Source organism: Equus asinus, chromosome X (genome assembly GCF_041296235.1).
Source record: "Equus asinus isolate D_3611 breed Donkey chromosome X, EquAss-T2T_v2, whole genome shotgun sequence".
In the NCBI taxonomy this organism is placed as follows: domain Eukaryota; kingdom Metazoa; phylum Chordata; class Mammalia; order Perissodactyla; family Equidae; genus Equus; species Equus asinus.
In genome coordinates, this window is record NC_091820.1 from 27,898,765 (window position 1) to 27,925,490 (window position 26,726).

A 26,726-nucleotide genomic window follows, 5' to 3' on the forward strand; every position below is an offset into this window, starting at 1 on the left:
GAAAGTTAATTGGGGAGAATTGGATACATACTATTATAAGTATTTTATGCTACATGTGAAGTGTATATTATCACATTAATGTAGACTCTGATAATTAAATGGCTAAGCCCACCTAAATCCATATGAGTATCAACCAGTTTTCTTTCCAGTGTATTAGAATCAACTTTAATTTTAGAGCCATCCCATCTCCCCTATTGCCAAATTTTTGTCTCTGATTAACAGTGATCTACAATCTCCAGGTTGTCACATGTCTAACTAGGCAATCAATAGACATTAGAGTTTGGTTCCTTCTTCCTTAGCTTAGCGGAAGGACTCTAAAGAAAAATTTCCCATTGTCTATGACTAACTAAACAATACAACAAAATCATTCCCCACAATGGCCGGATTCAGTCTACAATGTATATGGAGGAAAGGCAATAACCTAATTCATCCATTAAAACAGTAAAATTACGTGTGATCCAACTCAGGGAGCTTTTGCCTTTTATTCAAAGGGCTCACTCTCTAACGACAGAATGATTTGGTTGATACTAGGGGAAGGTAGGACAGCTAGTACTGCTATTCACAAGGGTATTTATATACTTCTAGTTTTCCATTTTTTACATTTGTTGCTGAATGTTACTGATACTGGAACAGCAGAACAAGAAATGCAAAAAAGTGTTATTTTCAGTATACCCTTCACTTTCACTTTACACCACTATACAAAACATTTCCTTTTAGGCCTGAAAGCTTTGAATGCTTTGAACTCCCCCTCAAGATAGAAACTTGCGTGTCAAATTAGCATATCACTCTTTGCCTGTACCCACTAATTTATTTCTGTGCTTTTTTGTTGTTCTGCTTACCTCTTCTATTGGACCTCAGTTTAGTTTCAAAATTAATAAGACACAGGCACTAGAAATATGCTTAAATGTCTATACTTAATTGTATTCTGGGAAGATTAATGCCATTTATTGATTCCATTTTCTAACTCAACCTTGACAGCTATAAGGATGGGACAAATGATCAGTTTCCAGAAATTCTTCATTTATTGTCTATGTGTTTGACTATAAAAGCTTTTGTTTTCTGCTAATAATAGAGAAGTAAATCTTTTTAGAAGTTTAATCAGAGCCTTAAACCTAAGGCACACTAGTTGTACTATAATCTGATTGCACACTAGTTGTACTATAATCATGATGAACACTTGTGAAATGAAAAACATTACAAAATGGTTTTAATTGCTTTTATTCATGTATTTATTTATTTTGCTGAGGAAGACTCGCCCTGAGCTAACATCCATTGCCAATATTCTTCTTCTTCTTCTTTTTTTCCTTGAGGAAGATTAGCCCTGAGCTAACATCTGTGCCAATCGTCCTCCATTTTTTTGCATGTGGGACACCTCCACAGCATGGCTGGTTAGTGGAGTAGGTCCACGTCTGGGATCTGAACCCGTAAACCCAGGCAGCTGAAGTGGAACGTGGAACTTTAACCACTCGGCCATGGGGCCGGGCCCTCAACTTCTTTTAAATGACAATTACAAGCAGGACAAGACTTAGAAATTTTCATCTCTGCCAAGAAATTAAATATATAGTTCCAAGTTTAGATGGTGTTGGAATTGGCATATGAGACACAGGTTGCATGAAAACAAGAATGCTATGAGATTGAGGTTTTCTCAACTGTATTGAGACATTGATATCTTTACTACAGTAATATATTGATAGCAGAAATTATCTCAACCATATTGAAAGATGTTGAAGCATATATCTTAGTGCTAGTGAAAAATATTGGATGGTTGAAATTTTTTTATAGTTCTGTATTTTTATGTACCAATTGTATTCTTCATTATAGTTTGTTGAATATTATTGATCATTCATTATATCCCATTTGTATATCATCATATATCGATTCAGGTGCTAATAAGTCTTCCCTCTTTTGCGTATTTCACAGCTCAGATAGCTAAGAGCTTTAAATGTGAACAAATATGAATCTCATTTGAAGCTTTCAGTTTTTGTCTTATTCTATTTAATAAAACATTGGTTTAAACTAGGACATTAATTTAGAATTCAGTAAGAAACAAACTTAAGAAAGAATATAATCTATATAGCTGATTTGTACACTGGATTCTCCTCCCAAAACATTAAATTCCAAGGCATATATATTCTAAAATATAATCCTTATGTATTTTTAAATTAAAAGTATTTTGAGTTCCAAATTTCAATATATCAGCCATTATTCATTATATCCATATGGAATATTTATCCTACACATTTTGAGCATGATGTACAGTAAGAAATACTTTTTACACACACACACATTTCTATGAATGGAAAAATGTTTTATCAAATTGTACCCTTACTAGGGCCAAAGAACTTTGATATTGTCTTCTATTCTACTCTATTTCATCATATTCCTATTCCATCTTATTTTTAAATATGCTTACTACAACCCACTAGATCTCATTGCAGAATACATTAGTAGGTCCTGTAGCTGAAAAGCTCATTTAATAAATACTTTTGAAAACAGGCCAGGATAACAAAAGGAATGAGGGAATGAAATTTATATGGACAAATATTTTCTTTACCTTCAATAGAGGAAATTCTACATATTCTCACTAATTAAATCATTGATAAAATCCCATCCTCTTTATTCATGGACTTGCTGTTGACTTCCATAAGGATAGTATATCGAAATATGGTCAGAAATCTATTTCATTGAAAAAGATTTAATTTATCAATGGTTTTAAAGTAAAGCAAGTAGATACCGAGGTTACTTCTATTACAACTGTGTTTATGCTAGCTAATGCTATTGATAGGAAAACTGCACTAGAACAATTTGATTTGATGAGGGTTTGAAATTTTTCTGTCTATGAGGTCATGAGACTCTGTGTCTAGGAATAATTCACTGTGAGTTAGTGGCTGGATCAAGAGTTATAGGAAAACTTCTATACTCAGTCTTTTAGAAGAGGCCATAATTGGAATGTAGTTCTCAGAGAGTTCTTGTATTTCTGCTGTATGTGCAGCTCTTGTGGATTACTGTATTATCTGTTATCCATCTGTCTATTAACCTCTTTTTTCACTTATAGTAGAGAATCTCAATCTTCACAAAATGTATTTGAAGTACCTCATATTCCTCAAAATTTTAAACACATTTTAATTTAAAATCTCCCTGCACAATTTCTGTATCATCCAGACTTCTTGCTTCATTTTATTCTTTTCTTTTTTTTAAGGAGAATGACAAAGCTAGTTATTAAGGGTTAGAAAAAGAGAAGTGGAGTCAACTTTATAGTGGGTCAGTATAAATTCTTAATAACAATTTCAATTAAAGTTTGATATGGGAAAATGTGGATGGAAACGCTATTCTAGGATCCTAATTAACTCAACTGAATGCCGATTATCACTAACATATTCTTTATCACCATGGTCCTTACCATTAGTCATGATCATCAACCATTTACTGATCAGCTCTGGGGTGACAAAGAGCAATTGGAGCATCCTTGATTTGCAATATTTTGAAATACACACATACAAATTGATCTCTTGCCATGTTACACTATCAATTCATGACAAGTTTGTGATTCAACATTCCTCATTTTTTGCAGAATTATTGCTTTCTAGATCCCTCTTAACAACCAGAATTTTTACAAGTTTTGTTAATGGTTCCCAATTAAGTAATAGTTGAGAATCGTTCCCATACTCAACTAACAGGATTTCTACTTCTTTTCACGAAAGATGTCTGCCCTCTGTGCCTAATATGATATTACCATTTTATGTGCAAAAAGACCGTATTCATCCAGAGAAAAGCTCCAAAGTGTCAGGAAGTTTTAGAAACATAAGTTTTTCAACAAACATAATAAACATCTGCTCTGTTCAAAGCACTGTACTTGGTGTTGTGAAGAATCAGGACTGGGCAAGACATGGCTGTTGGCTTCAAGGCACTCACAGTCTACAGCAGCTATGGGCTTAAGTGTAAGTTCTATAATTTCCTAGCTATGTGACCACAGTTATGTTTTTTAAACTGTTAATTGTGACTCAATTATACTTCGGGAAATCAATTTAGTGTGCCACAATCAACTTAAAAAAATAAAAGGGCAGAAACAGAATAAGATATAATAGAAAAAAATCAGAGTATACTGTATGCAGAAAAAGTAAATTTGCTTTGCGAAACTTTTGTTTCATATATATATGTATGTATATGAAAACATATGCATATTGGATTGTAAAATAAAATGTATTTTACACTGCATCACAGTGAAAAGGTCAAAAAAGTGTTAAAAACACTGACTTGAATTATCTAATTTCTCTCGCAAAGCTTTAGATTTCTTATCTATAAAATGGAAAAGTGGGGTGGGGGGAGGGCACAAAGGGTGAAGTGGTACACCTACAACATGACTAACAATAAGGTATAACTGAAATTTCACAAGGTTGTAAACTATCATAATCTTAATAAAAAGTTTTTAAAAAATGGAAATAAAAGTAACAGCAAATAATATGCATGTATCTGCTGTGTTTAGCCCTTTTTATAGAGTAACTTATCCTCAAAAAAACAGAAGTTATACCCATTTCACATATGAGTTATATAACTTGCCAGGGATGGAATTAAAAATTGAAGGGACCAAGATTGGAACCCAGGTTGCCTACGTATGTGGAAGACCTAATTTACAAAACTAATGCAAAGAGTAAATGATATGAAAAGTTTAAGACACTGTAAAAAACATAAGATATTATTTAGACAAAAAAGTTGTCCAAATTCAAGGCCCAGTATAAACTTAACAACATAATTTTACCCTAAGAATGATGTTGATATTCATATACCTTAATTAGAAACAAACTATTTTTCACATATAGTTATAGGTTTAGGTAATTTTTGTTAAATTCCTTGAGCAGATCACAACTTACTGACAACACCATTTCAATCAGTTCAGAAATTTTACACACATCTATAATTTTAATTATAATATCCTGTATTTAAAGGTGTCTAGATAGCAGTTCACAGCATTCACTGATTTTTAAATTATATTTGATCTTTCAAAAAGCATGTTTCCTTTATATAGTATAGGCAAATATTACCAATAAACTTTCAAAATGGGTAGCAAATTCCCATGTTAACTCCCTTTCATTTCAAGTTTCATAGAACTAACGTGGTATATTTGAAAAATGATATATGATTAATCCTCTATCTAAAGTTGTTTTGACAAGTAATTATATTTTAGATGTATTTTCAATAGCCTGTATTCATCTCACTCAGATTCAAGAGTACATGTCAAAAGTGAAACAAATCTTTTTCATTCCTAAACTGATTTACAGTAATAAGGAATCACAAGTGGACTCAGAAGTTAAAATTTTATGATACATTTTACCTTTAGAAAAATATGGCTTGAAGGAGGAATTGGATACCAGTTTCTGTAGGATTGAAAAAATACAGAGACATTAAAAATCTTTTCTGGTCCCCAAAAAAGGATATAATGATACTGTTCAAAATTAAAATTTCATAATCACAAATATTAATACAATAAGATTATTTATGTAGTAGATTTCTTTTAAGTAGCTGATCACTTCAATTCTTTTCCATGCAAACCTTTAAGCATATAATCATGGGTTCTTATCAGCTTCCTTCAAGTCTGTACACTTGCCATATTTCATATCATTTTTTTGCAGGAAGTTCCCTTTGAAGTTTGTCTATTTCCTATGCACGGTATGCATGAGGAAAGAGATAATATGAAATACATCTGTAAATCATGAATTTGCCATCCATTTTAATATTAATATATCCTGTACCAGGCGTAACAACTTTCAGATAAATATTTTTGAGTTTTCAACATAGTGACAAAATTCATTGAAAAAAAAAAATCTCTCAATAGGTAGTAACAAGATCTGCTTGTTTCCGTAGTTTAAAAATAACATTACCTTATTTCATTTTTTGAATTGAAGTAATTTTTAAAAGACCCTCATTAGGGCACAGTTTCAAGGAATTTGATAGACAAAGACAAGATTGTAAGGTAAAAAGGGAAGTAATGCAGACCACTACTGTTCGCTAAATGCGTAAAATAGTCAACAAATTTTCCCATAAGAGGTTTGACTTTTCATAAGGAAGTTTACACATTTTCACGTGTTTCCCAAGTATTGTCCACAAACCATCTACATCAGACTCATCTACAGCACTTGTTAAACTGCACGTCAGTCCTATTAAATCAGAGTCTGAGACGGTTAATGCGGGGAATCTCTTATTATATTCTTCTGGGATTAAATGAATTCATAGAATTCTAAGACTCATGGATTTTACCCAAGAACAGAATTAGAACCCTGGGGAAATTTATTTAGAGCAGGGTTCTGCCTCCCAGGGAGCGTTCAGGAGAGTAAGTTCAGTAAAGTTTTAGTTGTCACAATGATTGGGGTGCACTACTGGCTTTGAGCAGCTAGGTCCTGTAATGCAGAATGCCCTGCAACGTGCAGGGCATTCCTTCACTATGCATAACTAGCCCACATCCTGCATAAAGTTGGAGCACTGCACCTTGCATTCATGAGAGTGAAAAATGTCTTAATAAACGTCTGATCACAGAACCTAATTCTGTTTTTCAAATAAACAAAAATTTTACATGGTTTTAATATACTAAATTTCCCTAGAATCACTACTATATAAAGTGAAAGAAGGTTGTACATTGTTTTGTTTAGAATTTTATTGAGTTGTTTGCTATCTCAGAAAATCACATTACTCATAGTGATCCTGCTCAAATATTTGTGTTGCCGATTCAGCACACTTCTCAGCCTGCGTCCATCGCTGTTGCATTTCTGGTGACTCCCTTTATAGGGGAAAGCATGTAACTGCTTCGTTATGTGTTCTGTTGTAATCAGTCCTGAGCAACCACATATTAAAATGCATATCATTTGTATTATGTTTTTTTCCTCTTATTTATCATTAATATTATAGTTAAAGCTTTTTTAAATTGTAATTTTGAATTTAAGATAGTAAAGGGAACATTATAAAACGTTTTCCCAGAAAAGGTTACATTGAGTTGATAAAGCCGAGAAACAATGGGGAAGAATTATTCCAAACAAGTCTAGGTCAGAACTGTCTTGCAAGATGAATTTCAGAGCATCATTTTAGGGAGGAGTTTTAATTTCTGGTAAAATGCTTGAACAACTTTCTTCTCTCTCTAAATAAGATTAGGAACTTCTGGGACCCAAGTTACCCATTTATCTGTCTCAGTAGCCTAATTATTTGTTTATCTTGTATCTAACCCAGTGGTTCTCAATTGGGGGTGAATTTTTCCCCCAGGAGAAATTTGACAACATCTGGAGAAATTTTTAGTTGTCACAACAGGGGAGTCCAACTGTCATCTTGTGGGTGGAGGCCAGGGTTGCAGATAACATTCTACAATGCACAGAATTGCCTCCCACAACAAAGAATTATCTGGCCCAAAATGTCAATAGGGCCAAGGTTGGAAAGTCCTACTCTGACCATTCTCTTTTTCTATAATATGCTCACCCAAAAAGAGAATTTTTGAAATGATCCACTCTGAGACATCTTCCCTTAATGCAGGCTTGAACTAAATTTGACAGGAGTTTATTCATAATTTATTTGAAAATTGTTTTTTAAATACTATTTGAAGTAACTAGCCCTGAGGAGGCTGGAAAATAAAAAAGATAAAAGATGTTATAAATTTGTATAGCTTCTAGTTATTTCTATTTTTTTTATGTTCATGGAGAGATAAGAAAGAATTACAAAATATTTGTAAGTAGTGCTAAGGCTATAAGGAAGTTAGTAAACAAGGAATTATAACAAGCCAATTTAGAAAAAAATAAGGATTGACAAGTGATGGAAATGAAAAGGTAAATATACAGAGAGTACTGAAGAAGGAAAATTGTTTAAATTTCTTAACCAAGTACGCACTGGAGGATTTGCAAATAACATCAAAATTCCAAGTTTTATGCCAGTGATAACAATTGTACAAGGTTAAGGAAAAACGATTTGGTATCCTCTTATGACCAAATTTAAATGATGATTAGTTAAACAAAATAATACATAAAACAAAGCATTTGCTCTCATTTTTACTATCCAGGCTAAAGTCTTCTCATTGGTGCCAAACAGGAGTAAATTTCTATCTACAGCCTGGTTTTTAGTGAGCAGGCCAGCATCACACGAGCCTCCCAAAGAGTGGAGATGTGAAGAGAAAAATAGAGCAGCCTTTTCCTGGGGTTGTGAAAATGTTCACATGCTGTTCAACTGTAAAAACAAAGTTGGTCAAGTTTAAAAATAAATAAGAGAACAGCAAAGTATAAACTGGGAAATTGCTTAGACATTCTTATGAGAAGAAAATTACCTTCCTAGAACTTCTTTCAGTTTAGCTTACTCAGACATATAAGCATTCTTTCCTAATTGCAAATGCACATATTATAATAGTCAATTCCCGAGTTGCACACTAAATTTGTTTTGAATCTTCAATGATTTCATATGGCTGTAATAGTGTGCAATTAGCATTTATGTTGACATCCACTGGACCATAAGTCTAGTGTTTTTCAATACTGAGAGACAGGTAATGTAGTTCAAATAATAAGGCTTCTCTTAATACACAAGGAGCACACACACACAAATCTATCATATCCTAAATTGTTCACTGATTATTAGGAAATGTGTGTTCTTATATCAGTTTTAAAGTACCACAGGGATACATAAAAATCTTGAATAATTTCTTGGGCTTCAAAATCAGAGCTTTTGTGCTCAATCATGTGATATGTTTCCACTTCTACATCCCATACCAATGTGCAAGTAGAATCATGATACCTCAATCCAGGAAATTCTGGCATTTAATTTCAGGAAAGCTGAGAAGGACATAATTAGCAAACTAAAGTGGATAGAGACATGATAACTGAATGCAATGGATGATCCTGGATTCAATCCTGTATTGTAAAACAATCACCATAAATTATGTTATTGGGACAATTTGATTAATTTGCATATGACTGTAGTTTTGATAATAGCATTGTATCAATTCACATTGTGATCAATACCACATTGATCATTGTGATATGGTTATATAATAGAATCTCCTAGAACTTAGGAGATGCACACTGAACTATTTAGGAATAAAGGTTATGATATTTGCAACTTACTCTCAAATAATGTGTTAGTCAGAGTTCTCCAGAGAAACAGAACCAAGTGGTTCTATATATATACAGATCTATCTATCTATCTATCTATCTATAGGTATTATATATATATGAATACAGGAAGAGATTTATTATGAAGATCTGGCTCACACCATCACACCATTATGGAGGCTGAGAAGCCCCACGATCTGCCTTCTTCAAGCAGAAGACCTACGACTGCTGGCGGTGTAATTACAGCTTGAGCTTGAAGGTCTGTGAACCAGAGGAGCCAGCGATGTAAATCCTAGTCCAAGGGCAGGAGAAAATCAATGCCCCAGCTCAAGCAAGCAGGCAGGAAGCAAAAAGAGGTGAATTCCTCTTTTCTCTGCCTTTTTGTTCTATTCAAACCCTGAGCAGATTGGATGATGTCCACCCACACTGGGGAGAGTGATCTACTTTACTGAGTTCACCAATTCAAATGCTAATTTCATCTGGAAACAACCTCACAGACACACCCAGAAATAATATTTAATCTGGGTACTCCTTGGCCTGGTCAAACTGACACATAAAATTAACCATCACAAATGGTTAGCAATGATAATAATTTTATTACTATTATTATTGTTGTTGTTATGTAGGATAGTAATAAAAGCTTATGTCGTGAGTAGTGTAGTACTTCACCCAGACCTTGTCTTCAGGGTCAAGCCATCCTTCCCTCAGCTGCCAGGAATATGAGCTGCCAACACATACAGCTGTGTAAATCACTGGGATTTGTACTTAACAGCATGGAAATGCCTTGTCCAAGATTAGACACTCTCTCAGGAAGCATCCCCTGGCCAACGACTGGTTAATGTGGTGATAAAAATGACCTAAGCTCCCTCTCTCAACTTATGACAATGCTAAAGGCCCATCCAGCTCCAGAGATATTTATAGTGTCAATTGAGGCTTAGGTGCAATGGTACTGTGGGTCACTTTGTCCCTCTACCCAGTCCTCCTTCTCTACCTCCTTGCAGGAGTGGCTTCTTAACAAGGCTATCTTCCTAACACATGCCCTAATAAATCTTGTGCCTGTAGTTATCGTTACCGTCATCTGTTTCCTGGGAACTATCTCTAAGACAATTAGTACCAAGTATGGTCCTAGGAAGCAAACTCTAAACGGGAATTGTAGAGATATATTACTCACTAGCCATCAGGCAAACAGATCTAAACACTGCTAGTAAGTAGAGTATGATTATTATGGTTACTCTCTGACATGCTGTAGAGGTACAACTGTCAAAATTTTCACCAGTGATGAACATAAATGGGGTACTGGTAGAAAAGAACACCCTGACAGGTAGAATAGCTCTGCTGCTGAAGAGGTATGAGGAAAAATTTCCATAAATATTATGGAATTGAGTGGCTGCTGCTGTGCACTAATGGTTCCTGGAAGAGAGATAATAACAGGCTTAGAGAGACTAATCACCAATTTAAGGAAAAATGTGAAAACCAGAGGATATCTTTGACAGTATTAAGGAGCCCTTAATTTATTGCAGACAAAGAACAGGTAGAGCAGAGGACCAGGCTCTGGACTTAAATTCTGTGAGTGGCGGAGCTTCAAAGGTTGAATTCCTAGCCTCAGCAGATTTCCTATGCAAAGGTCTGGGCCATAATAGGAAAGTTGGGGGTACAAAGTGGGCCTGAAAATTGTTCCACCTGCCTTATTTGAAATGAGTGCATCCTCGTCTCTTAATTTAAGACCATGAAAAGACCTCAAATGCTTGCCTCTCTAAGGCACTTGCCATGACACCTCCTTTCCTGGAAACCACGTTGTAACAAGAGTCAACTTCCAACGTGTCTAGAAATGTGCTGGGCTTGTGAAGAGAAGAGAGGAACTATACGTTGAAGAACCCAGCTAATATATACTGCAAGGGGCAAGGAGAATGTGTATGGAGTGGATGCTGAGGGTTTTAACATCTTATCTTCTTCCTTTTTCTCCCCAAAACCCCCCAGTACATAGTTGTATATTCTTTGTTGTGGGTCCTTCTAGTTGTGGCATGTGGGACGCTGCCTCAGCCTGGTTTGATGAGCAGTGCCATATCCGCACCCAGGATTCGAAGCAATGAAACACTGGGCCGCCTACAGCAGAGCACGAACTTAACCACTTGGCCACGGGTCCAGCCCCCTGGATGCTGAGGGTTTTAGATCGAGGTGGCATAAAGTAAGTTTGAATAATGCACAATTTGTAGATATGTAAACTCTCTCTCATGATGCAGGATTTCAGCACCCCAGAAAATACTCCCTCCCAGTGAAGGTGTTAACATGCTGCAAAGATGGCTTTTGGAATCTGGGAAAAAGTGAAGAGCCACAATAAACAAAGTTGAAACTCCTGAAGTGCTGTGACAGACAGTGGAGCAAGGGATCAAAAGGCTCAGAGAACTGGGCATACTAGATGAATACCCTGATGCAGGAAAACCCACCAGATAAACTATGTTCCAAGGGAAAATCTGGAGTAAACTCCCGTTTACCAAAGTGATAAAGAATGCACCAGTAGGAGAGGCAAGACCATCACTGAGAAGTTCAATAATGGCTGTCCTCCTGTAGGGTTTGAATGACAGTAGAAGATTCTGTTACAGAACTGGGCCCACTGATAGCAATGGTGAAGAGTAGAATCTAAGACATCAGAGGCCAGGTTGAGGTTCTTACCTGTCACAAGTAGGCACAGTTATCACAATGAATAGCAATGTCAAAGTGGCTGCCAAGAAAGCTAAGGAGACGCTTAATAGAATATGACATTCTTAGTGTGAAGATATATAGACAGCCAACAAGATTATTGGCTAATAAACACAATCAAATGAAATCCAAGATGGATTATCAGGAGGCTGAGGGAAGTTGTTCTTCCAAAAAGTCACAGCCTTGCAGTTTCTGAAGCTTAACCAATTCTCAGATTTGGTACTCACTGTTGAGGAAAAGACTGTGTCTCTATGTGAAGTGATCTTGCACCACCCTAATAAGTGTATTTATTAGCAATTTTCCCAGTCTTTCCCTAATGCCAACTATTACCATGTAGTAAGGTGATTGCGGATTGGGAAAGGAAAATACCAAGATATTTCAAGGATGGTTGGAAATAGGATGATACCCAGGGATCCAAAGTGCCACCATTGGACAGCTCTGTATTAGCTATCTATTGCTGCCTACTAAATCACCCAAAAACTCAATAGCTTGAAACAATAATCATTTATTATCTCATGGTTTCTCTGGGTTAAGAATGTGTAAGCAGCTTAGGTGAGTGGTTTGGCTCAGGGTTTCCCATGAGATTTTAGTAAGAGGTTAGCTGAGGATGTAGCCATTTCAAGGTATAACTGGATCTGGAGGATCCACTTCTGAGTAACTCACATGACTGGCACATTCTTGCTGGATGTTGGTGGGAGATATAAAAAAGAACCAATCAGAAGTGAAGAATACAATACTTGAAATTCACTAGAGAGACTCAATAGCAGAGTAGAGGAAGCAGAAGAACGGATCCACGCCAAATTTTAACATTAAGTAGACAAGCAGAGCAAGCATGGCCCAACCATGGCCCATACAGTGACTCACCCCCTTGAAGGATAGGGGTCTAGGTTATCAAATCAGGAAAACCTCCTCATCTAGAAGAATTGCCTGTCAAGACTGAAGAAAATCTAGAACATGTGATGGAAGGCGAAGATGCATTAGTTATGGCCTCAGGACCAACCACAGCAGTGATGGATGTAGTTCATCCCACTAAACTTCCCCTTATAAATGTCTCCTGGAATTGTGACTATATGGAAAGCTATGCCTTGATGGAATAAATTTGAGTTGGAAAACAAATGGATCTGTGTGGTAAAAGGGCAAAATGTAGATTGTAGTAGGTGCCATTTCGTGCCCTACCCAGAGCTGCTTTACTACGCTAGTACATTTCAGTTGCTGTGAATGTTGGCTTTTAATTAATGTCTTACACCACCACCTTTTGCCAGAGAATTGCCCTCAGCTAGTGGGAGCTAACCTTTCATCTGAAAGGTTATGCCCCTCCATCACTCCTCTGCTTAGTACTCAGCCAATGATTAACTGATACAAGGATACATAAATCTGGCCTCCTTGTCTCAAGGCAGGAAAACCCTGTGGTATGATTTATGTTCCAGAGCTTCCCTCATCACCCCATTTTAGTGGACCTGGTTAACCCTAGATTTTAGTTGACACTGCATCCTTGATAGGTTGCATCATCCTGCTTCTTTAATTACTCTTACAAGTTTTTCCTCAAGAGCACCTCCTTAGTAAAACACATGCACCGGAAGCCCTCTCTCAGTCTATGTTTCTGAGGAACACAAACTAAGACCCCTGATATTTGGTAGGCATTCAATATTTTTGTTTCTACGTTTGATTTGGCAAAACATGAATGAATGAATGAATGAATGAATGAATGAATGAATTTGACATACCACTAAAAAAGGATATACAAGGAAACACGGTGAATGCAAATATGGAGAAGAAATGGCTTTCTTTTTAGCTCTAGAAAAATGCTAGTTGGGACAAGTTCATTAGGTAATATCCTCAGGAAAAGTATAAAGATTTTTCAATCTTATTTAAAGAGTCAGGGCAAGCAGTAGAATGACAAATTTGTGAGAGTCTAAGAAATTAAGTTCTATTTAATTAGTGTAGAGTAAGGGTATAGAGCACTTTATTCTTCAGTAGTAGATTAGGGGCACTATGATTGTTTTATAAGTATTAATAATTAGTCCAAAGACATTTCAAATAATTTATAATAAAGTTGTAAATTTGATGAGCATTTGATCACATTAAGTTTAAAGCACTACATGTAAGAGATTTATATTTTCTTATTATTTTGGTTTTTTCCTTTATTTTTTGTCAAGATTTTGTTTTTAGAATCATTGAATTTTGGAATTTGAAGGGACTTTAACGGTCATCAAAACCTAACCTCTCATTTTACAGATAAGAAGAAAATCTTAGAAAGATAATTCACTATTTAACTTTCTAAATCCACATAAATGTCTTGTAATCCATGATGCTTCCATCTACATTTGAATAATTTTTCTCATATGATCTATATATAAATTGCTTTTTAACAACTAGTCCTCCAAATTACGCATTTCCTATCCATGGTCATCCACTATTTAATACATTCTGAGAGCTGTCACAGACTCTCAATAACAAGTATATTGGCTTTTTCAGATCATTGAATTATATAACGATGTAATTTTGGCCAGTTGTTTCTCTCATTGAAGATCAGGCCAAAGGTAATAACAGACATGGCTCTTCTTCAAAGAAAGCAGATGTCTAGGATGTCGCAGTATTTTGTTTTAGAATGGTAAGAATAATTGCTCATTGAATGTTTCATCAAATTATCTATGAGGCATAAAATCAAGAATAAACAACTTTTAGAAATTTTAACTTGTAAATATAAGAAAATATTTACCCTGAGCCCTGTTGCATCTCTAGATCTGAGCACTGAAATTATGCTAATTAACCAATTTATGTTGTTTATCCAATACATGCCTTGAATTATCACATAATAAATAATTTTTAGCCCTTGATTCCTATGCTAAATTGTTGATCTATAGAGAAATTTAAATAAATTGACGTGCTTATTTGGAATACAATAAATTGTTTTTTCTTTTTTTAAATTCATTTTTGTTTCTTACATATATCAGACACTCAGAAAATAATGCAAAAATATTGCGTTATAAATTAAGGACATAACATATTTTACCATAACACCTGGCACAACAGATATGAGCATATTCAAAGCAGTGAAGAGGGTAAAGAAACTCTCCTGTACAAAAAAAAACCCAGAAAAACAAAAAAGAAGAGAATCAAAGAAAAAAGAAAAGAAAAAATAGACTATGGGTATATCATAACAAATAATAGTGTAATGCTGGGTGAACTTAGTTCACAGGTGAATTAGTTAACCATGCTGCATAACACATTAGCACAAACTCAGCAGCTTAAAATAATACCCACTTATTATGTCACAGTTTCTGTAGATCAGAAATTCAGGTACTGCTTAGCTCAGGGTCTCACAAGGATTCAATGAAGGTGTTAGTCAGGCTGCCTTCTCATTTGAGTCTTGGGTTCTTCTCTCAAGCTCATCCTGTGATTGGAAGAATGTGGTTCCTCTCGTTATAAGGCTGAGTTTCTGTTTTACAATAAGTTAACTTTTCAATAGGAAATACATGTTTGGATAGTTTGGTGTGTGCTGCCTGAGTGTGCACATAGGGGAGAGTGTGTTGAAGATGGATGAGTGGAACACACAGGAGCTCATGAAAGAGCAGCTTTCTAAGTCTTGGCAAAAAACCAAGCTGACAATAGAGACCTATATATTTTTAAGAAAGGGGCGGGGGGTCAGCTGAGGTCCATTACTGATTTTTATTTCCCCACCCCCACAGATTGTTGGCTGTAAGTGAAACTCCTAGTGAAAAAGAGCCAAGCCTTGTGCTAGGAGTCCCCACAACATGTATTGTAATTCTCTCTATCCTGCAGTCTTCTTAGGGGTAGTAAAAGAGGCTTCTTTTTTGGTAAGAACTAATAGATGGCTCAAACAATGGATAAGTTTAATTTGACTAGAAATGAATTTATTAAGACTGAGATAATACATTGGACTTTGTGATGTAGTCTGCAAAAGACTGGTGACAAATATATTTTCACTCATTATGGTTTAACTCAAACTATACAGTAGGGTGGCAGACAATTCGAGTTGAAAAACCTCGAGGGCAACAATTATGGCTGAGTAATTTTTGTGTTGCACAATTCTATGTGTTGCCATTCACCTAAGAGTACATGTGAATGACATCTTCTGGATTTTTGTAGAACCCAACTTGCAGAATTATATGTGGCAGACTTGTAAGTCAAGACAGGATTTGGCATTTTTCAGAAAGGGCAATTAAAATCATCAATGGAATGGAGAGGTTTTCCTAAAGAGAAAAGGCAAAAAACAACTCTAGAGAGCTGAAATCTAAGAATGATTTGATCTAGAAAATCACTAGAGTCATGATTAGAATAACAAAATTGACAATAGCCACCAAATTCCAGAACTTTTAGAAACAGAGTTTAAACCATGAAGATAAATAGACATTCATTTAAGACAAATACAGAGTTGGTAGGATCAAACAAAATTGATATACATGCCCAGTGGAATTATTATGACAGATTTAATAATTTTTCTACCTTCTACTTTAGTTGTGAAGGAAAATATTCACTCCCACACTCTAGTCTTTGGGGTCTATGCTAAAGTCAAACCTCTTGCTACTATGACAATTTTTATATTCATTATAGATTTTAAATTATAATGGAGAATAATGCTGAGGATTATCTCATTTAATATTCTCAATAGTGTTGTAAACCATAGGTTATGGAAAGAGCACTTACAATTTCAAGAATGCAGAAGGCCAACTTGAGACAGACTTTGACCTTATTGGATTAGAATGATTTCAACTATCAGAGAAATAAGGATGTAGGCCATTTTGCACATAGATAAAGGAAAAGCAACACCATAAATGTCTACATAAAGGATTACTCTAGTTTTGACAAAAAATATATATATATATATATAATTGGGATGGTGATAAATGGGGAAAAATGGCAAAAGTACATATTGATTTAAATGCTGGTATATTTTTATTTCTCTAAAGGTTTAACTGCTCTTTAATTTTGTTAAAAGAAACATAAAAACACAGGCTTTAATAAATGTTTTGATTACGCATTGGTAAATCAGAGATGCCGTTTTGTCTGTGATGACGAGGAGTTGTCAGGTAAATCTTACTAATTATGTTGAAGATTTTACTTTGTGACTATCTTATAGGCTCAGTGAAACAGAGCTGGAGGCTGAATCAAGAATCAAAAGTAGTAATAGGAGAAATAAACCATCCTAACTCCCCAAGCCAGTAGACTGAACTAACACAGTTAACTCCTGTCTCAAAGGTTTGAAGGATCCTGAATGGAGAGGATAGTGAATCTAGGAATTCCGACCAGAGTTAGGAGCTGGCAAGAATTCAAGGAACCTTGTACACTGTTTTCTAAAAGAGAGTCATAAAGATGTGAATGATCATACACAGTGTCTTCTAGCAAGGAGCAAAGTTCATTGGGAAGGAGTGACCTTTGAGAACAGCAATTTCTATACTTCCAATCATGAATAAGGAATCTAAGTTTAGTGCAGTCTGTGGAGAAGAAGAGGATATATTTAATAACATTGACAAGTGAATCAGTCCTCCTATCTGGTCAACAACACCCTTCTGTTAGTCACTCAAATCCTATAAGAGATGTATCATATATTATGAGGATAGCAACATTTGCACCTGTAATAGTCAGTTCTGGGGTGAAAAATCATCCAGTTAAAATCTGCCAGCAAAATGCATTTACCTGGAGATGAAGACGCAAGGCCTCCTTTCTTGGGTAGAAATATTTCATTTATATAAATATAAGGCAAGTATCTGATTCTGAAGTAGCAAAAATCCAGGCAACAAAAACTCTGCTATTCTGCACAATAATCTGTAATGGCTCTCAAATTTGGTGTGCATGAGAATAACATGGATAGTTTGTCAAAAATACTTGCAACCCTGCACTCTGATTCATTCGATAGGGAATGAGACCAGATATTTGAATTTAAAGGAAAAGAACCCAGCTCTGATGATTCAAATTCATGTCAAAATTTGAGAAAATTCCAAATACAACTTTATCTTCACTATTTGCAAAGTAAATTTTTCTGAGGCCCTTGAAGGCATGTTTCCTTTTTGAAAAATAAGTGACATTTGTTTTCTCTCTTTGATTTCCTCTAAGTTTAGGACTGAAGACTGATCTTTCATATGGAGGAAACAAGATGGCTTCTACAGTTTTGTGTCAAATCTAAAGCTAAGGATATAAAGATTTATTTAGGAAATGTGTGGGGTTCCTCGACCAATGCATTGAGAAGCAGTCATGCCTTATATACAGTTTTAAGTTTGCTCTGTTGTTGTTGCTGTTGTTGACAGTGGCAGTGTTGATATCCCCAAAACATCAGTAAGGTTTCACAGACTGGTAAATTTCACAGCTCTGCTTTGGGAAATAAGAATCTGGACATGTGTCCATGGATGGGGAAAAGCAATAGAAGAGGAATAATAACAGACCTGGGAAAACCAGTATCAAGGCAAGAGATCTGCAATATAGAGAAGTAGGGGTCCAAAAGGTGACAATCCAAAATCAAGTCTTCTTTGTGGAATATGCAAGAATATCTTTAGGATCCCTAGAAAAAAACATTGCAAGGAGAATCTGGTATAATTCTGAAATTCCAAAGTCTGGCAGCATGAGGGCTCATACTACTATCTGGGCATTCTATGGAGCTGTGATTCTTGAAGGCTAGAGGAGTCAGGAAAATATGCATGACATTTGTAACGACTCGGGCAATCAGCAAGGTGGGAGATAAATTGTGTAGGGAAGTATAACGAAAACGTCACAACTTCAGTCTAGGATTTCATCAATCCCATGAGGAAGCAAAACTTGAACTTTTAGGAAATGCATGTCTTTTGGGATCACTACATACATGTGACCTTACAATCCCTCAACCTAGCCATTGGTGGTGACATAACACCAGCAGCTTCAAAGTTTGGAAAGTGACGATCTAGATCAATGTTCACCAAAAGAGTATGGCAATCGCTGGCTTAAGTGCAATCATTGGTTCTGTTTCCAAACCAGAAGTGTACATTCTCTGCTGCTTTTAAAATGTTGACATAGGCCTTCACCATATATCACTGAAAGAAAATATAAGAAAATATCTTTCGTTTTAGAGAGGTCCTTTTTGGATAAACTGCTTCAGCAAGGAAACAAAAAGAATTGTGAGTAGAGAAGAGAAAAATACTTAGCCTGCCAGATCTAGCCAAATTAATAAAGTAATCAAAAACTCAGCCTCCTCATATTCATTCATTTATTTATTCATACATTCATTCATCTATTTCTTTCATTCATTCTTTGAAAGATTTATTTGTTTGCCTGCTCTATGCTGGGCACTATTCTTAGATTCCTTAGAACTTTTCTCCTATCCGCCACGCCTTCACCATGATTTTTGTGATCTTACCTACTTTCATGGTTTTAAAAATAATCTGGTGTACATTATTATTTATAAGTTTCTATAGAGACTGCATCGTGCTCACTAACAATAGTCTAATTCTTATCCATCACCATACATATGTGCCCCTTTACCCCTTTCACCCACCCTCCCAACCCCCTTCCCTTGTGGTAACCACTAATCTGTTCTCTTTATCCATGTGTTTATCTTCCACATGAGTGAAATCATGCAGTGTTTGTCTTTCTTTATATAGCTTATTTCACTTAACATCATACCCTCAAGGTGGATCCATATTGTTGCAATTGGGACAATTTTGTCTTTTTTTATGGCTGAATAGTATTACATTGTATATATATATACCACATCTTCTCTATCCCTTTATCAATTGCTGATATATAATAATGTTCACTTGAAATTACACAATGTTATAAACCACTATGACCTCAGTAAAATAATTGGCAAAAAAAGAAAAACAATCGGTACCCTGATGGGTACCTCCAGACTGGTCTTTGTAGTTCTCCCATGAACACCAGTCTTACAGACTCAACTGACTCTTCAACATCTGCACTTGGGTATCTAACAGGCATCTGGCAATCAACAAGTCCAAAGTGGAACTCTTAATCTTCCCACTTCTAAACTGCACCTCTCACAGCTCTCCCCGTATCAGACAATAGTAACTTCATACTAACTATTCGGCCCTAAAATCTTGGAATCACCCCTGACTCCTCTCTTTCTCTTATACTATTGCTTCAAATCTGTCAGAAAACTGTCACCACTCCTAAACTAAGCCACCATCATAATTTCCCTGGATTATTCCAATTGCCTCCCAATAGTGCTTATGCTTATATGTGTATTCAAATCATTCAGCCAATACCAGTAGCACTCATTATAATAACACATTATATATTTTATTGATATATTTTTATTGTCTATCCTGTCTGCACTAGAATGAAAGCTCCTCACGAATTTTTGTTCATTGCTGTGACCCTATACCTTAATTGCTCCTGACATATTTTTGTTGCTAAATAATATTTCTGATGAAGTGAATGAATTAATTCTAACTTGAGTAATATTTTTCTGTACACCACTGTCATGATTGCTGTGAAAATCTTAGAAAAGAGTCCAATGAAATTAGTTGAAAATGGGAGATTACCAAGTCTTGTTTTGTTTTCTCTCTTTTATATTTGCTTTTGGGTAAACTAGGATCTGTATGTGATTGATGCTTTATTAACTAGAAACAAAATTCCTGCCACAGATTTCTTTTTCAAAGTAAAACTTATGAAGACGCATTATCAATTTTCTTTCCTGTTTAGAAGTTCCCTTACCTTATGACACAAAATCATACAAATTGAAGCTGTTAAGAATTTTATAGAGCTGTCTGGGCTGCTTTGAAGCGGTTTTCCCTCATCACTCCTTGGCTCTTGTTCCACCATTTAACTCACATGGCGAATTGAACAAAAGAGCAGATGGAGTTACAACCTGTAGATGTTTCATTAGTGTCTTCATTATTCAGAGGCACTCATTTATAATACTCCAGACAGAGTCCTCGCTAGGATGCATAGAAGATGGTTGGCTAAATCTGATAAGTTAATATACATAGATCTTGTCATTTTTCCCCTGAATTTCTTTTTTGCCCTTAGAATAGGACAATATTTTGTAAATTTTAGTTCTTGATATAAAGACAGGAAGATAGCAATAGGCAGGATATAAATGCTTGCCTCTATACAACAATTCAAATACTTTTACAGGTTTTGATATTAGAAAAATGTTAAGCATTTTAATCCAAAGCACCATCATGGTATCAAACTACTTATTCTGGAAATTTTCATTTGTTCATGTATAAAAATTACTGTTGCACAGACAATCCTACTCCTCTACCTGGCCATTTGCAATTATTTTCTGTATTTCTGTGTTTATACATTCATTTCACTGTTTCATTCTTTCAAATGTCTATACACATTAACATTTAGGCTATTTACCTGACTTTTATAAAACAGAAATAACTTTCAAAAGAACAACAGGACAGATGTTATTTCATTTCTTTACTGACATTTCCATGAGGCTTTAAATATTGCTTTTGGTTTGATTTTTTCCTCACAGTTTCTTACAAGTATGAAAGTACCTGTTTCCCATGATTAGATATTATTTTGTACGAAAAAAATCAATAAACTAATTTATGAAATCTTATATCCGACAAAATCAAGAGATTTTATGGACTATAACGTTTTCTGCTACATTTTTGTTTGTTTATAAATATGAATAAAAGTGCCTTATTTCTGTTATAGCACTTACCTCAATTATATATTTATTTACATGTCTCTCTTGTATTGTTTATGCTTAGGACTATGCCTGACCTTAGAACCTATTCTTGCAGGTTCTTAATAAATTATATTGTAATTAGTTAATATATGATTATTATACTCTGTGCTAAATAGTCTTATTTGTAAATTTTATGTTAAATTTCACCATTTATGGGTATTTTTGTTCTGAGGGATATATACTTATAGAAACCTTTGATTTCTAGATTCAAACTCTAATTTTTAACCTGAAACATAGTACAGAATTATTAAACATTTCTCCACAATCTATTGCATTGACTCATATTGGTGTTTTGATTCATATAATAAGATACATTTTTAAGTTGTAATAAAAAAATCCATGATGTCAGCCTTCTAGCAGGGGAAAACAGTTGCAAATTGTGTATTTTTAGACATTTTCTTTGTGAAGATTATCATTTTTCCTTATGTTTAAGGGCTTAAAAGAGAGATAAATTATGCCAAATACTTCTTTTGAGATGTCATTTTTTTTAACCTCCTGAATGAGAATAGTCCTGAAATTTCTCATATAGGGTGAAATGCGAATTTGATTTATGTGCATTATAATCTCTCATAACTCTGACTGGTAAGAAAATACACCATTATGCATTTGTAAGTGCCTAGAGGTTTAGTGCAACAATATCTTTAAAGTCAACATGAGTGGATGGAAAGGAAATATTATGTGTTTTGTTAATATTCCGGTCACTGATGCCAATGTAAGTATATTCAGTAGGCTAAATGTGCTTAAAATTTGATTTTGGAAAAGAAGAGGAATAGAAGATTTAACTACATAGAGTCTAAAAGTGGTTCAAAAAGACCTCCTTGATTGCTTTTTGTTAGATAAAAATCATGGTGAGTTAGTGATGTTATTATATATCATTACTCACTCAGCCATTCCTCCTCCGACATTCCCCAGAGAGGCAAAGGAAATGGCAAAGGAAAACAATGTACCACGCTTTGATGGCTTATCTTGGAACCTAAACCCGAATGCAAAGAACTCTTCGTCAGGGTAAGCTAAAGTTTTAAAAGCCTGCTTCCTCTAGATGTGTACATTTTCTCATTTTTTTCCCATTCTTCTGTTAATTCGATTCACTTAACATTAAAGTTCACAATTGACTAGGTGTGTAGCTTATTTATACCAGGGTGCCAAAGATGACAGATTGGATGGTTATTCTACTTCCTGCCCTGAACTTCCTTGAATCTGTGGATAATGAATAGATTCCTGCTTTGTACCAGATGGAAAATTCAGCTGCTTCTTGTTCAAGGCCTGAGCATGCAACCAGCATTTCCCCCACTCCACTTTTCTGGCTAACGTCTCTTGTTCTAACATCTCTCTACACTTTACACTGTGGGGTTTCTCATATTAAGAAATATGGAAACATGAATGCTTGGTTTGCTAAGGTAACCCACAGATCATTTGCACATACTGTCAACCAACTGAGTAAAATAATTACACCCACAGTGTTTCCTGCCATTCCTACTCCATACGCCAACCACATCAGAAGTTGATTAATCATGGTATTGCCTGTTTACCCTTTAGTAAACCTTATCTTCTCTATAACTAACCTTAGACTCATAACCCAATTATGTCTTTAGTATTTTCTTCATAGCATAACTATCATGTAAAATTGCTCCAACACTTTGAAACTCACCAACAAATGCCTAAAATATCTTGTACTGAAGTTCCTCATCTTACCTTCATATCTGCTCAACTATTCTTCAATCCCATTATACAAACATCAAGGGAAATGGGAGTGTTTATTTTATATTTTTATTTGCTCTGGATTAGTATATTTCAATAATTTCTCTCATTTCTAATTCTAGAGCATCCATCTCTTTCTTGGTTAGATATATTAGATCCTCATAAAACGTCCTTAACATAATATAGTTTCTTTTTCTCTTGCACCAGGAACATATACATTTCCTTTTCATATATGTCGAGGCTGACTTTTAAGACTGCGATGTTCTGCAAAGAAATCACTTTCTTTCTTCAGCTCAAACTACTTAGCAGTTTTTCTTCTCCACATCTGAAGGGAAGTTGTCCTCTGAGCAACATATTCATCTTCATTTAATATATTCTACAGTGTCTCTAGAGAAAAGAATGACGAATTCTTTTCATGGTAACTTTATCCAAGTGATACCCAAAGCAATATATTCCTGGTATAAGCTGCCTTTAGTGATTTTTCTGGAGACTTTTATTTCATTTTAGTTCTTAAATTGTATTTCTATTTTAAAATTTTTATTTTCTATTTCTAATCTTCTCCCCTCAATCATAGGAAATCATTATAATGTGTTTCATGTATTTGTGTTTGTTTTCTTGCAAAATGTGCATTGTATTTTATGTGCAAGTATTTTTAATATACAAAACTGTTATCGTGTAATATATCTTACTCTATTTTTTACTTGTTCTCATGGATTGTATTATTGTTTAAAATATTTGCTGCTCCTCATTGTAAGATTATACTTGCCTTCCCCATTATATCAGGTTTGACCATGTGACTTGCTTTGGCCAATGAAATATGTCATTCTCTTCGTTTGCTTTTTTCTTCTCTTTATTTCCAATAGTCTTAACAAGTTTTGTCTGCTGGTGTGAAAGTTAAACATTGTATATTTTTTCATTGTTTCTGTCTTAAGACCAAACTCATTGTAATTATCCTATAGATATTTTAAACACACAAATATGTTTTTTCTATGAACAATACAATTTCCCCCAAACTTCCTGTCCCTTTAGTCTCCATCACCTCCACTTCTATCAAGTTCATATTGTACAAAATTATAGTTCCTCATTGTTAAGGATACATATTTTTTTTCCTCTCATCTTAGATTTTTTAAAGAAAACAAAACAAATACCAAACTGTGGTATAATTCTTATTTTACCTATCTTTTCCTGCAGCTTATAAATTTATTTGTCCCCTTATTGGGACACATCCTCCAAATGTGTTTTCAACATGAACCTTTGTGTGGCAAATTTCTGAGGCAACTCTTATACTTGACCTTTACATTTGAAGGAAAGTTTGGCTGGATATAAAATTATAGTTTCAAATTCTTTCCCTTCATTTAAAAGAACATTATTCAATTGTATGCTAGCATCTCACATTGTGTGGGAATTCTGAATCTTAGTTTGGGTATTTGTAGGCAGTCTATCTTTCTGTCTGGAAGTTTTAAACTTTTATTGATTTCCAATTTTATCAATATCTAAAAAAGTTTAAGATGATCTCTTCTGTTTAATAATCTATGAGTTCTTTCAACCTGAGTTCTTTCATCTTTTTTTTATTTCTGAGAACTTTACTTTGACCACTATTTTAAATATTTTCCATCTCTGTGCTTATATTTTCCTATTTAAGAATATTATTATCTGGATATTGACAATTCAATTCACTCACTGTTTTTTCTTTTTTTCTACTTGTTATTTTTGCATGATTTCTTGCTACTTTTGGAAGAGTTCTTCACTCAGGTCTTCTAGCTCACTAAATTATTCTTCAAATCAATTAATCCTACTGTTTATCCAAACTATTTGGTTATTGTTTTATAACTATTATTTTCTTATCTGATATTTTCAGTTAGTTCTTTTATATTTATATTGTTTATACTTTCATATTGCTAGTATATTATCATATAAATTTACCATTATTTACCATGGTCATTTTAAATTATTTAACTGTTAGATGCTAATTTATATACATCCACACACACTCATACAAGCTGCTATGATTTTGACTGGGATTATATCAAATTTACAGACCAACTTTTAGGAGAATTATATCTATACCATAATAAGTCTTTTAATTCATGAATGGGATATATCTCTACATTTATTTAGGTTCTCTTTAATTATTCTGAATACTGTTTGTATTTTTCATTGTATAGATATGGCACAAATTTTGTCTGACTGCTAAGTATTGGCTTTTATTTATCTTACACATAGTATCCTTTAAAAAAATTCCTTTTTCATTTGTCTGAAGCTGCAAAATATAAATATATTAATTACTTCATATTGACATTGTATTCAGTGACCTTTTTAAGTTCTAATTAATATAAAATATTTGTAGACTATTTTAAATTTTCTGCGTTCACAGTTATGTCATCTACAGGTAATGAGTGTTTTGTTTCTTTCTTTCTAATTATGAAATATTTTCCCCTAAATATGCTGAATATAAGTAGATATAAAGTATATAACATATAACATATAAAATATATTCTGGTCTTAATTTTGTTCTTCAAGGAAAAGTTTTCAACTTATTTTCATTAAGTATGATGTGTGCTTTAGTTTTTTGAGCTATGTTTTTTCAAAATAAATAAATTTTCTTTATCCTTCATTTGCTAATAGTTTTTCTCATGAATGGATATTGAGCCTTATCGAATGATTTTTGTCTGAATCTATTTGATAATCATAGGATATTCTTCCTTTTTATTTTCCTTTTAATGCGAGGTGTATTGATTGATTTTCAACTTGTTTATATTTCTTTAGAATTTCACATTTATAGTCATGAGGGAAATCAGTCTGTTCTTTTCTTTTCTTTCAATGTCTTTGTCAGGTTTTGTTATCTAGGTTATGTGGACCACAAAAAATAAGTTGAAATGTGCCCCTCCTCACCCTTTTGACTATCTGAATGAGTTTGGACAAATTTGATATTATTTTTTCCATAAGTATTTGAGAGAATGAACCAGTGAAGCCATTCATTCTAGAGTTTTCTTTGTGCAAAAGTCTTTAGTTACAGATGAAAATTATGTAATAGATATGACACTGCTTTAGTTATGTATCTTTCTCTTGTGCCACTCTTAGTAAATTGTATACTTCTGGGAATATTTCCTTGTACAAATTCCCATACTTATTGACACAAATATGTTCACCAAATGTTCTTATTTCATTTTTAAAACCTTTAGAATCTTTATTTATACCCCCCCTTTTCATTCTTGATATTGGTTATTGGTTATTTGTTCCTTCTACTTGTTTGGGTTTTTGGGGAATAAAGCTCTCTTTGCAGTCAATATTTCCATTTTCTCTCACTGTTCTTAAATATTCTCTTTGACTTTGCTTTTCAGTAGTTCTACTGTGATGTGCCTATATGTGGGTTTTTATATTGACTCAGGGTGTACAATTTCTTGAACTTATGTTTTGATATCATTAATTAGTTTTGGACAAAACTCAGCCATTATCTTTTGCAATACCACCTTTACACTTTTTTGTCCTCTCTCTTTCATGGCTCTAATTGCATTATGTTTATCATTTTCATAGTGCCTCATAAGTCTTTTATGCTCTTTTCTGTATTTTTCATTGTTTTTGTTCTCTGTGTTTCACCTGAATACTTG